The 16,821-nt window shown below is 38.8% G+C and overlaps 1 protein-coding gene across 11 annotated transcripts in view; it reads right to left on the bottom strand.

Moving 5' to 3' along the window:
- The window catches only part of FAM13A (family with sequence similarity 13 member A), a 425,230-nt gene that overhangs the window by 373,752 nt on the left and 34,657 nt on the right, over positions 1-16,821 (bottom strand). The gene's annotated exons all lie outside the window — the stretch shown is intronic.

The following is a 16,821-nucleotide window of genomic DNA, read 5'->3' as shown; positions in this document are numbered from 1 at the left end:
TAATTGGGGCATTTAGCCCATTTACATTTTTTTGGTAATTATTATACTTTAAGTTCTAGGGTACATGTGCAAAACACGCAGGCTTGTTACATAATTATACATGTGCCATGGTGGTTGGCTGTATCCATTACCCTGTCATCTACATTAAGTATTTCTCCTAATGCTATCCCTCCCCTAGCCCCCACCCACCAACAGGCCCCAGTATGTGATGTTCCCTTCCCTGTGTCATGTGTTCTCATTGTTCAACTCCCACTTGTAAGTGAGAACATGCAGTGTTTGGTTTTCTGTTCCGGGTGTTATTTGCTGAAAATGATGGCTTCCAGCTTCCTCCATGTCCCTGCAAAGGACATGAACTCACCATTTTGATGGCTGCATAGTATTCCATGGTGTATATGTGTCACATTTTCTTTATTCAGTCTATCATTGATGGGCATTTGGGTTGGTTCCAAGTCTTTGCTATTCTGAACAGTGCTGCAATAAACATATGTGTGCATGTGTCTTTATAACAGAACAATTTATAATTCTTTGGGTATATACCCAGTAATGGGATTGCAGGGTCAAATGGTGTTTCTAGTTCTAGATCCCTGAGGAATTGCCACACTGTCTTCCACAGTGTTGAACTAATTTACACTCCCACCAACAGTGTAAAAGCATTACTATTTGTCCACATCCTCTCCAGCATCTGTTGTCTCCTGACTTTTTAATGATCATCATTCTAACTGGTGTGAGATGGTGTATCATGGTGGTTTTGATTTGTATTTCTCTAATGACCAGTGATGATGGGATTTTTTCAAATGTTTTTTGGCTATCTCCTTTTGAGAACTGTCTGTTCATATCCTTTGCTCACTTTTTGATGGGGTTGTTTTCTTCTTGTAAATTTGTTAAAGTTCTTTGTAGATTATGGATATTAGCCCTTTGTCAGATGGGTAGATTGCAAAAATTGTCTCCCATTCTGTAGGGTGCCTGTTCACTCTGATGATAGCTTATTTCGCTGTGTAGAAGCTCTTTAGTTTAATTAGATCCCATTTGTCTAATTTTAGCCCATTTCCATTTAAGGTTAGTATTGTTATGTGTGAATTTTATCCTGTCATTATGGTGCTCTTTGGTTATTTTGTGCACTAGTTAATGCAGTTTCTTCATAGTATCATTGGTCTTTATATTTTGGGTTTTATTTTTGTTGTTGTTGTTTCCCACTGGCTGGTACTAGTTTTTCCTTTCCACATTTAGTGCTTCTTTCAGGAGCTCTTACAGGGCAGGCCTGGTGGTAACAAACTCCCACAGCATTTGCTTGTCTGGAAAGGATTTTATTTTTCCTTTACTTATGAAGCTTAGTTTGGCTGGATATGAAATTCTATGTTGAAAATTCTTTTTTTTTTTTTTAAGAATGATGAATATTGGCCCCCAATCTCTTCTGGCTTGTAGAGTTTCTGTTGTTAGTCTGATGAGCTTCCTTTTGTAGATAACCTGGCCTCTCTCTTTGGCTGCCCTTAACAGCTTTTCCTTCACTTTGGCCTTTGAGAATCTGATGATTACGTGTCTTGGGGTTAATGTTTTCATGGAGTATCTTAATGGTGTTCTATGTATTTCCTGAATTTGCATGTTGGCCTGTCTTGCTAGCTTGGGAAAATTCTCCTGGATGATATCCTGAAGTGTGTTTTCCAGCTTGTTTCCATTCTCCCTATCTCCTTCTGGTACTCCAATCAATCACAGGTTCAGCCTTTCTATAAAGTCCCATATTTCTTAGAGGCTTTCTTCATTCCTTTTCATTATTTTCCCTCTATTCTTGTCTACATGTCTTATTTCAGCAAGATGGTCTTTAAACTCTGATATCCCTTTTTCCACTTAGTAAATTTAGCTGCTGATACTTGTGTATACTTCACAAAGTTCTCATGCTGTGTTTTTCAGCTCCATTTATGTTCCTCTCTAAACTGGTTATTCTAGTTAGCAATTCCTCTAGCCTTTTATCAAGGTTTATTTGTATTTGGCTAGAACATGCTCCTTTAGCTCATCATAGTTTTTTATTACTCATCTTCTGAAGCCTACTTCCATCAATTCATCCATCTCATCCTCCATCCAGTGTTGTACACTTGATGGAGAGAGGTTGTGATCATTTGGAGAAGAGGCACTCTGGCCTTTTGGGTTTTAAGCATCTTTTTGTTGTTGATTCCTTCTTATCTTTGTGAGTTTGTCTAGTTTCAGTCTTTGAGGCTGCTGACCCTTGGATGGGTTTTTTTTTTCGGGTGGGGGAGCCTTTTTTGTTGTTGTTGATGATGCTGTTGTTGTTGCTTTCTGCTTGCTTTTCTGTCAAGAGCCAGGTCCCTCTTCTGTAGGGCTGCTGCAGTTTTCTGAGGGTTTGCTTCAGGCCTTATTCATCTAATTTGCTCCCATGCCTGGAAATGTCACTCAAAGAGGTTGGAGAGCAGGAAAGATGGGTGCTTGCTCCTTCTTCTGGGACCTCTGACCTCAAGGGGCACCAACCTGATGCCAGTAGGATCACTCTTGTATAGGGTATCTGACAACCCCTATTGGAAGGTCTCACCCAGTTGGGTGGAATGGGGAGCAGGACCCATTTAAAAAAGCACTTTGTCCCTTGGTGGAGAGAGAGTATTTTGTTGAGGCAAAACCAATATGTCTGGGTTGCCTGGATTCCTCAAAACTACCAGGAGGAGCAGCTAAGTTTGCTGGTCCATTGAGAGTGTGGCCACCCCTCCCCTCTGTGGGCTCAAGCCCTCGGGAGATCCAAATTGTCCCTTAGCCTCTGGCTGGAGTTACTGGAGATCCTACAGGGAAGACCTGCCCACTGAGAAAGGATTGGTCAGGGCTAGACCTGAAGAGGTATTCTGGCTACCAACTGCCACAGCTGGTGTGTTGTACTGTGGGGACAAGTCTTGGAACCCAAGCTGTCCAGCCTCCCTGGTTCCAGCAGGGGAAAAGCCAGGCTGGAGTTCCAGAAATGAATGCCACCCTTCCGTGGACCAGGGAACTTAGCGTGTCAGGTAGTGTGAGTCCCAGTACTGGCTGCTGCCCTCCCCCAAGGAGGTCAAATGGCTTAGACAGCAGGCAGCAGGCAGCCTATGCTGGACGCCCCTCATCCCAGGAATTTGGTAGGCTTAATCAGATTCCAGCTGAGAGGCTGTAAGAATCTGCGCATTCTGGGGTGGGACATTAGGCCAGGCAGTGTGGGTTTGCCAGTGGGACATTCTGATCTGTGGGTTACACAGTTCTGTGGAAAAAGCAAAGTTTCCCCAGCTGGGTAGTGAGGACACTCACTGCCTCCCTTCGCTGTGGGGGAGGGAGTTCCCCTTCCCCATGTGGCTCTCAGGTTGGCTGCAGGACCACACTGCTCTTCCTTCTCTCCGTGGGACTCTCTAGCCTTCTAGTCAATCTTGGTGAGAGAACTGGGGTAATCTTTCAATTTAAAAATATATATATCTGGCAGACTTAGAGAATGCTGAATAATATGACACGGGAAGTTACACCTGCCCCAACTTTAAAATGCTTTAAATTGTACCAGTAACAAAGGCATACTAAAGTTTTATCCGAGGAGAAGTAGGTGAGAGAAACAGAGAAAACCCAAAACAGCCCCCATTACAATATCTAATATCCCTTGTGCATCTACAGGCAAACAGCGTTCCCTGCAACAGAGCCAAGAACCAAAGCATGCTAAGCAACACACAGGACAACAGAGTACATTTCATTTCTATTCATGTACGCAAAACACTGGGCAGTCTCTACTTCCACAATACAGAATAACACAATCCAAATCCCATAAAAGGGAATGGGGATGGGAATATGGACATAATCTTCTCCATTAAAAAAAGAAAAAAAAAGGTTTCTTCTCCCTTCATCTAGATTGTATCACTTATGCTTCCCATTCATCCATTAGCACACTTGGCTGATTACTAAAGAACATTATCATTACAGAAACTTTCCCTAATATTTAAAACCTTGGTCTTCTTTTTCTGATTACACAAGTAACATGTCCATCATAAAAAATAAAGCCTAAAGATTAGGTCACCTCCTAAAACCATGAAAAACCCTAGAAGAAAACCTAGGCAATACCACTGAGGACAGAGGCATGAGCAAAGACTTCATGACTAAAACACCAAGAGCAATGGCAACAAAAGCCAAAACTGACAAATGAGATCTAATTAAACAAAAGAGCTTCTGCACAGCCAAAGAAACTATCATCAGCATGAACAGGCAACCTACAGAATGGGAGACAATTTTTGTGATCTACCCATCTGACAAAGGGCTAACATCCAGAGTCTACAAAGAACTTAAACAAATTTACAAGAAAATAACAAGTAACCCCATCAAAAAGTAGGTGAAGGATATTAACAGATGTTTCTCCAATAAAGACATTTATGCATCCAACAAACATGAAAAAAAGCTCATCATCACTGGTCATTAGAGAAATACAAATCAAAACCACAGTGAGATGCCATTTCATGCCAGTTAGAATGGTGATCATTAAAAAGTCAGCAGACAACAGATGCTGGAGAGATGTGGAAAAATAGGAATGCTTTTACACTGTTGGTGGGAGTGTAAATTAGTTCAACCACTGTGGAAGACAGTGTGGGATCTAAAACTAGAAATATCATTTGACCCAGCCATCCCATTACTGGGTATATACCCAAAGGATTATAATCATTCTAGTATAAAGATACAAACACATGTATGTTTAATGCAGCACTGTTTACAATAGCAAAGACTTGGAACCAACTCAAATGCCCATCAATGATAGACTGGATAAAGAAAATGTGGCACATATACACCATGGAACACTATGCAGCCATCAAAAATGATGAGTTCATGTCCTTTGCAGGGACATGGATGAAGCTGGAAACCATCATCCTTAGCAAACTAACACAGGAACAGAAAACCACTGTATGTTCTCACTCATAAGTGGAAGTTGAAAATGAGAACATATAGACACAGGGAGGAGAACATCATACACCAGGGCCTGTTGGTGGGTGGGGAATAGGGGAGGGTTAGCATTAGGAGAAATACCTAATGTAGGTGACAGGTTGATGGGTGCAGCAAACTATCATGGCATGTGTATACCTATGTCACAAACCTGCACTTTCTACATATGTATCTCAGAACTTAAAGTATAAACAACAACAACAACAAAAAAGATTAGGTCACCTATAAGCTCATTACCCAATCAATATTTTTACTGATGTTGGCTAGGCATTAAGCTACATGTTCTACAGACACTGATATGAAAGACATGATACCTTCTCTCATAATCAGTCCAATGGGAGATGGGAGGAATAAAAACAAAAAACTCTTGGCTGGGCTCAGTGGCTCACACCTGTAATGTCAGTACTTTGGTAGGCCAAGGCGGGTGGATCACAAGATCAGGAGTTCAAGACTAGCCTGGCCAAGATGGTAAAACCCTGTCTCTACTAAAAACTACCGAAATTAGCTAGGTGCGGTTGTGAGCACCTGTAATCCCAGCTACGCAGGAGGCTAAGGCAAGAGAATTGCTTGAACCTAGGCAGCAGAGGTTACAGTGAGCCAAGATTGTGCCACTGTACTCCAGCCTCAGCAACAGAGTGAGACTCTATTTCAAAAAAAAAAAAAAAGAAAAAAAAGAGAAAAAAAACCTCTTTACAATTAGTAAATGCAGATAACAGGATTTGGGACATGCTACTCCAAAACATGGCACCTTGGCATTTTGGATAATTTAAGATGAAGGAATCTGAGAAAACTGCAGAGACAGGAAGGTCATCATCAGCTTCTCCCATGCTTTTCCCCTGAAATATGTCATAGAACTTAGAAAGGATTTTTTGGCCTCTCCTGAAGCAGTCATAAGACCCTTATGTGAGAGGTGTCCTCCCTATACCTGAAGGAAAGGAACATCCTTATCTCTGAAGATAAAGAGTGACAGAGATCTGAACAAACAAGGCTTGCTAAATTTCCCCCAGTTTATTACCATTATATCCCCTTTGTCCTGTCATAGATCTCCATGATTGTCTAATGCTTCATCAAATCTAGCATAAAAATACACAAGTTCAACCATTTATTCGGGTCTTTATATTCTTATGGAGGCTCCCATATCACATAAAATTTATTAAATAAATGTGTATGTTTTTCTCTTGTTAATGTGTCTTTTGTTACAGGGACCTCAGCCATAAACCTAGGATTAATGAGAAAGAGATATCTTTCCTCCCCTACATAGATCTGTTAACAAAGAAGCAAACATGGTGAAAAAGAGTAACACAGGACACCCATCAACAACTAACATATCTACTTCCTATATATTTTCTATGCTTGTTAAAAAACATAATTCAGATCTAACTTATACTTTTATATCCCAACTGTTTCACTTAATGTTGCATCAGAAGCACACATGTTCCCATAATAACACTATAAGCAAATTAAATCAGAAGTGGTATTACTTTTTGTACACACAACAGTTTCTTTAGTCATTCTCTCATTTTTAGACATTGACACATTCTGATTTTATCTATGTTTGACAGTAAGTAATGCTTTGTCCTTGCTCTGATTATTTTCTAGTAAAGATTCCTGAAAGTGAAATTTCAGGAATACAAAGAACATGACATGGGCCAGCACTCCTGACATGCACTGGCTCTGGCAGTTTCTATACTACAACCTACCCTACCCAAGTAGGAATATTTTGTAACATGTTTCCTAATATTTCATAATATTTAGTAAGTGAAAGTTGTTTCTCTATTTTAAACTTACTCTTTTTTATTTTCAGTAAAATTAAAGATATGAAAAATCCTTATTAGCCATTTATATTTTCCGTTAAGTGTTTTTGATTCATATTTTCTCCATTTATCAACTGGAATCTCATCATAGTCTCATAGTCTCTTTTATAGGATGTTAATTGAAACTAAATTTGGCCTGAGAAAGCCTCCAGACTCACAAACTGGAGTTCTTAGGAATAAACCACAAAGCTGAAAACCTAACTTAGGAGTATGCATCTGTAACAATAGCTGGGTCTCAGCCAATCCCAGCAGGCATACCATAACCATTTTCAGAAAAATGGGCTAACCTTACTAGAGACAACTTAAAACTAAGATGGCCACAATGGGGAAGTTTTAATTGGGATAACATTATTTATTTGAAAGGTATATTAGAAAAAAAATGAAAACCCCACAAAAACAATGGGCTGTATTATTTAATGGGTATGCAGAGCAACTAGGAGGTTAAATAAATTTAAAACTGCCTCATTAAAAGATTCTTTGCAAAAAAAAAAAAATGAGAAGCATAAGCAACAGATAGAAGAGGACTATACTCTGCATGAACTAACTCCAACCATTCCCTCTTCATCCAACTCTACCTAAATACTCTGAGAGTCCACTAACCTTTTTGCTAAATTACCCTTTAACCCTGAAGATGATGATAAGAGAAGTTCGATGCTGAACAAAGTAAGACCCTCTGATCAGCCAGGCCTTTCTGCCATAACCTTTACTCACGGTCTAAGCTTAGAGCCATGGTAAAGGGCTTCCTTCACCCATGGGAAAATCCTCCAAACTTTACTAAGGAATTTAGAATCCTCAGAGGAGCTTATGATCCAGGACTCCCTGACCTTTGCCACTTTACTCACATGATATTAGGGCTTTATGAAGCATGAAAATGAATCAGGGCAGAATGGGATAAATGTGAGGAAGATATAAAAGACCCCTCCAAAACCTTCTCGTGAGGAGGGCCAAAACGAGCTAGAAAAATTGCTGAAAACCATCAGATTCTTCTACAAAAAAATTGATTGGTCCATCACACAATCTTGCAGGCAAGAAGGATGACCCAGTTTCAGATTACAGAATTTACTTAGAAATACCATTTGTGAAACACTCTGGGCTCAAAATACAACAAGGAGTATTTCCTACAGGGACTAAAACAGTATTAACCGCTGTATTTAAAAATGCACTCTGTCCTGCTTAATTAAAAAACCTAAACTAGGATGGGAAATTACAAATATGACTAAATTGGTGACCTTAGCTGAATATTTTGAGAGGACTCTACAGCAAGAAAAAACCCAAAAAGCTAATATGCTTATGTCACTCCAACTACAACAGGTACCAAGACTAAAGGGACGTTCTCATTTTTATTTCAAATCACAATCAAGAGGTCCTACAACAAGAAATTCTTTACCTTAAGGTGTCTGCCTTCATAGGCAACAACCAGTACACTGGAAAAGAGATTGTGGAGCTTTGTATCACTCCACCAATAAGTCTCCTTTTAGACCACTAGAGAGAGCCCGAGAGATTTTAACTCTCATGATGATAATCAACAGTGAAGAGGTTCTAAGGTATTCTCCAGTAAACTATTCCTAATAATGCCATTGAGTAAACATAAAGAAACAAGTTAAAGTAAGTGGAGAGTCTTGTACAATCCTGGTGGATACTAGAGCCACCGCATCTACCATAAATCCCACTTTAATATATCAACAAATCTCTCAGAATAAAAAAGTCATTTCTGTGCTGGAGTTTTGAATCACACACAAGGAGTTGCCATATCTGAACCTGTCCAGTTGACTCTGGGGTTGGTTATTTAAAAGCATCTATTTTTACCATGTAACAATGCTCCAGAAAACCTGCGAGGGCAAGACTTACTTTCAAAGCCAAAAGAGCATATAAAATTTTCCTCTGGCCAGGTGTGGTGGCAGATGTCTGTAATCCCAGCACTTTGGGAGGTTGAAGTGGAAGGAATGCTTGAGCCAGGGAGTTCAAGATCAGCCTGGGCAACATATAAAGACCTTGTCTCAACTAAAAAAAAAATTTTCAAAAGGAGACTAATGTTAGAGTTTCCTGACTCTCCTGAACCAGAAATATTATGCTCTCTACAGGCCGAAATTGGTAAGTTTGAAATTCAGGCATATAATACTCCTGACCTATTTAAAACACAGAATGCTTATGGGTGTCTTCCTCAACTGATATAGGAAGGATGAAATGTGTGGAACTTATAAAATTTCAAGTAGATCATTCTAAAACTTGGCCCAAATTACCCCAATATCCACTAAAATCCGATTCAAGGGCTCTCACCAAGTGTAGAAGATTTAATTAAACAAGGACTTGCAATTCTGTATTCCAGTCCTTGTGACAAATTCTACCACTTAAAAAATCAATGAATGAGGTTGAAGATTTATTCAAGATTTACAGAAAATTAATAAAATTATACTACTAAGGTTTCCTGTAGTCCCAAATCCTACTACTTTATTATCTAATGGACTTGCTGATTCAAAGTGGTTCAAATAATAGACCTCTACTCTGCCTTCTTTAGCATTCTAATTCATAAAGAGAGTTAACCCATGTTTGCTTTTATTGGAAAAGTCAGCAGAACACCTAGATTGTAATGGGTTTATTAAAGACTCTTTGTATTTTTCCCAGATACTGGATCAGGACTTTATCACCCTATAGTTTCCTGGAGTATTACTCTTATTCAGTATGTAGATGACCTGTTGTTATAATCACCCACTAAAGGTCTCTGAAATTGACTCAATTTATTTTATAGCAACTAGCATAAAGGTCACAAAATTTCAGTGAAAAAACTGCAGTGTTCAGAACAAAAAGTTTACTATTTGGGACATGACTTTACTGTTAAAAGGATTTTGTTCTTGCTGTGAGAATAAAAACTATTTAAAGTTTTCCTTAGCCTGCAACCAAAAAACAGTAAGAGCTTTTCTTGGTCTTGCAGGATATTGCCAGGTCACAAATTTTTCCTTAATGGCCTCATCATTGTATGAACTCATTAGAAAGGCAATACCAGAGTCTTTATTTTGGGAAGATTGTCATGGGTAGGCCTTTAGCCAAATGAAATTGGCCTTAAAACAGCCTCTAGCTTTAGGACCTCGCAATTATACTAAATATTTTACCTTGTTTGTCCATGAACATAACAATTAGGCATTAGAAGTTCTTATCCAAGAACATGGGGGAAAAATAGGCCCACTGCATATCATAGCCTGCAACTAAATTCAGTAGCTAAGGCATAGCCTAATTGTTAAAAGCAGTAGCAGCAGCAGCCATGTTGGCAGAAGCCTAATCTGAGCTGATTTTCGGGAATGAACTTAATTTGCAAGTACCACATGCTGTGGAAAGTCTATTATTTCCAACCAAACTCAGCATTTTTCAGCAATTAAACTGACGTCTTAAGAAAATTATTTTCCTATCTCCTTCCAGTCTCCAACTAAAATGCTACAACCTACTTAATCCTGCTATTCTATTCTCTCTGCCTGTGATGGTGAAGACCACAACTTCGTTAAGTGTAATATCAGAAACAGTGGCCCCTTGCATTGATTCAAACACTCTGTTGGATAATCCTGCACTAATACTTTTTGTTCAGGGGTCCCATGCTGAAAACTAAGCAGGAAAATATCAGGCAGGCTATGTCCTTATCACCCAAAATGAGCTAACAGAGAAGGAAACTCTTCCTCAATTTAAGTCAGCCCAAACTCTGGAGCTTTTTGATCTCCCCAGAGCTTGTTTGAATAGCTAAAGGCAAGTCATTAAATATTTACACAGACAGTAGACATGCCTTTAAAGTAGTACACAATTTGAGCATGTTACGGAAACAGTAAGAGTTTCTCAGGGCCGGGTGCGGTGGCTCAAGCCTGTAATCCCAGCACTTTGGGAGGCCGAGGCCGGTGGATCATGAGGTCAACAGATCGAGACCATCCTAGTCAACATGGTGAAACCCCGTCTCTACTAAAAATACAAAAATTAGCTGGGCATGGTGGTGCGTGCCTGTAATCCCAGTTACTCAGAAGGCTGAGGCAGGAGAATTGCCTGAACCCAGCAGGCAGAGGTTGCGGTGAGCCGAGATCGCGCCATTGCACTCCAGCCTGGGTGAAAAGAGCAAAATGCTGTCTCAAAAAAAAAAAAAAAAAAAAGAGTTTCTCACTTCTTGTGGAATCCCCATCAAAAACGGACTCCAAGGAGATAAATTCCTTTCTGCTATCCTGTGACTATTACAGATTGCCATTAAGATAAAAGCTCATACTTGTAAAACTGCACCTAAATATCAAGGAATGTCCTAGCAGATTTTTATGCTAAATCAACTAGTGCTGAAACTGTTAGAGTGTGTAATTTGAATAACTCTATAAGACTGATTCAAGTCTACTCTCTTATGATGACCTATTTAATGAACACTACAATTAATCTTATTTTGGAAAAACAAAATTGGTGTCTAAATGGATATAAATTTGATGTTAAGAGTAGACTCACAGTGGGCCTTGGTAATTCTTTGAAGCTTCCATTGTTAAAAGTTCTGTACTCCATAACTCATTATAGAATGGACAGAATTAGGGTGACTATTCCCAAATTGCTAAAATAGTTCACCATCTATGCCTGGGCTGTCAAACTCTCAATCCAGGTAAAACAATCAAGACTTCAGGTGGCATATTTCCACCACCTGATGGATCATTTCCATCAGATGGAGTTCATTCAGTTGCCACCCTCACTGGAGTATCAGTACGTTCTTGTAATAGTCTGTATGTTTTCTAATTAGGTCAAGGCTTTCCCGGGTTGAAAAGCTGCTGCTGTCACAGTAGCAAAGAAATCATTAGAAAATGTATTTCCTCGCCAGGCATGGTGGTTCATGCCTGAATCTCAGCACTTTGGGAGGCTGAGGCGGGCAGATCACAAGGTCAGGAGTTCAAGACCATCCTGACCAAGATGGTGAAACCCCATCTCTACTAAAAATACAAAAATTAGCTGGGTGTAGTGGCGTGTACCTGTAAGCTCAGCTACTCAGGAGACTGAGGCAGGAGAATTGCTTAAACCTCGGAGGCAGAGGTTGCAGTAAGCTGAGATTGCACCACTGCACTCCAGCCTAGGTAACAGCGTGAGATTCCATCTGGGAAAAAAAAAAAAAGAAAGAAAGAAAGAAAGAAAATATATTTCCTTTATGGGATATCCCTGAAGATAAGTCTCCAGTGATAGGGAAACTCACTTAACTGAGTTAAGTTATGGAGCAGTTAAATAAGGTACTACAGGCACAACAATCTCAGCCAATTCCAGCAGCCATACCTCAATGAGTCACAGGCAGTCAACTGTTCAAAACAAGTTAAAATAAGGAAATGGCTGAGCTCTAACCAATCCTGCTGTTTCTGTACCTCACTTCTATTTTCTGTATGTCACTTTCCTTTCCCTGTTCTCAAATCCTATTGACCATGCAGCATCCCTGAAGTCTCAATCTGTTTTAATTCTGGGGGCTGTTCGACTCATGAATCATTTTTTTTTCTTTTTTTCTTGCTCAATTAAGTGCAAATTTAATTTGTTTAAAGTTCTTCTTTTAACATAGAGTCACTGAATGGATTAAATAATGCAATCCATAAAATGCACTTAGTATAGGACCCAGAAAATGGTAATAAAAACTAATACTTTTGGATGCTTTTTTTTTTTTTTGGTAGAAAGTGATTTATTTAAAGAGAGAGAGAAACAGGAGAAGGAGAGAGAAAGAAACAGCTAACTCTCACACTGAGTGAGAGAATCCAGAAAGACGGAATCCAGGACAGGAAAGCAGCTTTCACACTAAGTGGAAGGGAACAGAGAGAGATGGAGTTTTGGATGCTTATTACATGGTTTGATTATAGATCTATTTGGAATTTACTTTGAAATACAGTAAAATATGAGGATCAAAACTGATTTTTTTTACATTACATAGCTATTATAACCCAGATGTGCTAACAATCTCCAGAATCCAATCTTCCTGATACTATTGGACCCTGTTCTCCCTGTTAGCTATGGCTGAGCCCACTGTTGTCCAGTTACAGACTAAATTTCCTGACCTTTCATGTAGGTAGATATGGCCACATAATTATGTGCTCATTAGCATAATGTGAATGCATAAGTATTTGCAACTTTTGTGTCACATGCTTAACAGATAACTCCCTTACTCCACGTTTCTTCTCTTTCCTTTTTATCACAAGCTACAACGCAGGTGGGCTAGAAACCTAGCTTCAATAACTGAGAAGGACAATGTACCAGGGGATGACAGAATAACTAAATGGAAGGACTCTAGATCCTTGAATGAGCTTATGAAGTACAGCTGCATTGCAATCCTAGAGCAACTAGACTCTTAAATGAAAAAAAGATAAAACTCTCATATATGCTATTGTGTGTATATGTGTAGTGGATAGTACATTTGGTTAACATACTAACAAAATGATGGAGCCCAATTTGTTCAGCAAATTTCCCATATTCCAATTATTTATGATACTATTGAAACTATATATGAAATTCATATACAAACACAATGTCTACATGTGCACACACCAGGGTGTTTTTCAAGCTAATATATTTTATCTGTTTTTCTTTCTTCTCATCTTATAGCACCACCATAATGTTTGAATAAGTATATTGATAAATATCACTTAAATATCTGATACATAGCCCTCTTTCATTATCCATCTTTTTCAAAATTTTATTCCTTTTCTTCCCAATAAATTCCTCATAAGTTTCAGAAACATTCAGTAAAGTTAGAACAAGTTAGAACATGTGATATTGTGATATAATAATTTTAAATACAATGAGTTCCAAATTTCTCTTCAAAGAATCAGGATGTCAGTATGCTCTGCTCTCTTGTTCTTTGTTCTCCGTTTTAGAGTTTAACTTCTTTGTTCTCTTTGCTCCTTTGTCCCTAGTTTCAGTAAACAACCCTCTTGCCAGTTCTACAAACCAAATTCAATAGCACATCAAAAAGTTTATCCTTCACGATCAAGTTGGCTTCATTCAAGGGATGCAAGGCTGGTTCAACATCCACAAATCTATAAATGTATTCCATCACATAAACAGAACCAAAGACAAAATCCACATGATTATCTTAATAGATGCAGAGAAAGCCTTTGACAAAATTCAATAGCCTTTTATGCTAAAAACTCTCAATAAACTAGGTACCGATGGATCACATCTCAAAATAATAAGAGCTATTTATGACAAATCCACAGCCAATATCATACTGAATGGGCAAAAGCTGGAAGCACTCCCTTTAAAAACTTGTACAAGACAAGAATGCCCTCTCTCACCACTCCTATTCAACATAGTTTTAGAAGTTCTGGCTAGGGCCATCAGGCAAGAGAAAGAAATAAAGGTATTCAAATAGTAAGAGAGGAAGTCAAATTGTCCCTGTTTGCAGATGACATGATTGTATAATTAGAAAACCTCATCGTCTCAGCCCAAAATCTTAAGCTGTTACGAAACTTTAGCAAAGTCTCAGGATATAAAATCAATGTGCAAAAATCACAAGCATTCCTATACACCAATAATAGCCAAACAGAGAACCAAATCCCAAGTGAACTCCCATTAACAACTGCTACAAAGAGAATAAAATACCTAGGAATACAACTAACAAGGGAAGTGAAGGACCTCTTCAAAGAGAACTACAAACCACTGCTCAAGGAAATAAGAGATGACACAAACCAACAGAAAAACATTCCATCCTCGTGGTTAGAAAGAAGCAATATTGTGAAAACGGCCACACTGCCCAAAGTAATTTATAGATTCAGTGCTATCCCCATCAAGCTACCAATGACTTTCTTCACATAATTGGAAAAAAACACCTTTTTTGGTTCTACCTCTCTTATGGAACCAAAAGAGGAGCTCACATAGTCAAGACAATACTAAGCAAAAAAAAAATCAAAACAACAAAAAAAAAAACTAGAGGCATCACACTACCTGATTTCAAACTATATTTACAAGGCTACTATAATAAATACAGCATGGTACTGGTACCAAAACAAAGATATCGACCAATGGAACAGAACAGAGGCCTCAGAAAGAATGCACAACTATAACCATCTGATCTTTGACAAACCTGACAAAAAACAAGCAATGGGGAAAGGATTCCCTATTTAATAAATGGTGTTGGGAAAACTGGCTAGTCGTATGCAGAAAGCTGAAACTGGATCCCTTCCTTACACCTTATACAAAAGTTAACTCAAGATGGATTAAAGATTTAAACATGAGGTCTAGCATCATAAAAACTCTAGAAGAAAACCTAGTCAATACCATTCAGGACATAGGCATGGGCAAGGACTTCATCACTAAAACACCAAAAGCAATGGCAACAAAAGCCAAAATAGACAGATGGGATCTAATTTAACTTAAGAGCTTCTACACAGCAAAAGAAACTAACAATAGAGTGAACTGGCAACCAACAGAATGGAAAAAAAATTTGCAATCTAATCTACGGAGAACTTAAGCAAATTTACGAGAGAAAAACAACCCCATCAAAAAGTGGGCAAAGGATATGAACAGACACTTTTCAAAAGAAGACATTTATGCAGCCAACAAACATGAAAAAACGTTCATCATCACTGGTCATTAGAGAAATACAAATCAAAACCACATTGAGATACCATCTCATGCCAGTTAGAATGGCGACCATAAAAAAATCAGGAGACCACAAATGCTGGAGAGGATGTGGAAAAATAGGAATGCTTTGACACTGTTGGTGGGAGTGTAAATTAGTTCAACCATTGTGGAAGAAAGTGCAGTAATTCCTTGAGAACCTAGAAATAGAAATACCATTTGACCCAGCAATCCCATTACTGGGTATATACCCAAAGGATTATAAATCATTCTACTATAAAGACACATGCACAAGTATGTTCACTGTGGCACTGTTTACAATAGCAAAGACTTAGAACCAACCCAAATGCCCATCAATGATAGACTAGACAAAGAAAATGTGGCACATATACACCATGGAATACTATGCAGCCATAAAAAAGGATGAGTTCATATCCTTTTGCAGGGATATAGATGAAGCTGGAAACCATCATTCTCAGCAAATACAAGAACAGAAGACCAAACACTGCATGTTCTCACTCATAAGTGGGAGCTGAACCATGAGAACAAACACATGGACACAGGAGGGGAACATCATACACTGGGGACTGTCAGGGGGTGGGAGGCTAGGGGAGGGATAGCAGGAGGTAGGGGTATTGGGGAGGGATAGCATTAGGAGAAATACCTAATGTAGATGACAGGGCGACAGAGGCAGCAAACCAACACCATGGCATGTGTATACCTATGTAACAAATCTGCATGGTCTGTACATGTACCCCAGAAATTAAAGTATAATAAATAAAACTAACAAAAAAAAAAAAAAAAAAACCTTCTTGCCAGTTCTAATCAGTAGTTCACAACTGTTACCCTGGTTACCTACACCTATTCCTCTCATCAAAACTGCATGTCCCACTCATGTATCCCCCTCCTAATCCACATATTTAGAGTCCTGGCTCACCCTGGTCACCTGCTCTGACTGGAGGCACCTTTAGTTACCTGTTCTGTAACTGTCTTTCCCAGCGAAACTGTTCACCCCACGACTCTGGCTCATACCCCTGCTCTCTTTAAAACAGTCAATCAGAAATAGCTTAGACTGTGTGGTCCAACCCCAGCCAACAGGGGAACAACATAGCAGTAGGGGTGACCTGTGTCATGAATAAAAACTCCTTCCCCTCCCCTGTTCAGGCATGCCCTCACTATTGCTTCATCAATGAGACGTACCCTTCTTCAGAAGTAAAAATTGCCTTGCTGAGAAAATTTATATTCAAGTGCTATTTCTTTTGTGGCACTGAAAAATAAGTATATCATTAAATATCACTTAAATATCTGATAAAGATAGCCCTCTCTCATTATCCATCTTTTTCAGAATTTTATTGCTTTTCTTCCCAATAAATTCTTTATAAGTTTCAGAAACATTCAGTAAAGTTAGAACAGGGTAGAGCATGTGATATTGTGATATAATAAGAACTATGTATTAAGTTTTAACTCCCAATTTCTGGCACAGAGCTCCTAAAGCCCTTGTAATTTTCTCAGTGACAGAGTGGCAGGAGAATCTTTT

This window comes from Callithrix jacchus, chromosome 3, assembly GCF_049354715.1.
Source record: "Callithrix jacchus isolate 240 chromosome 3, calJac240_pri, whole genome shotgun sequence".
Taxonomy (NCBI): domain Eukaryota; kingdom Metazoa; phylum Chordata; class Mammalia; order Primates; family Cebidae; genus Callithrix; species Callithrix jacchus.
The sequence above is the reverse complement of the archived record's forward strand: the minus strand, read 5'-3'. Positions and strand labels throughout refer to the sequence as shown.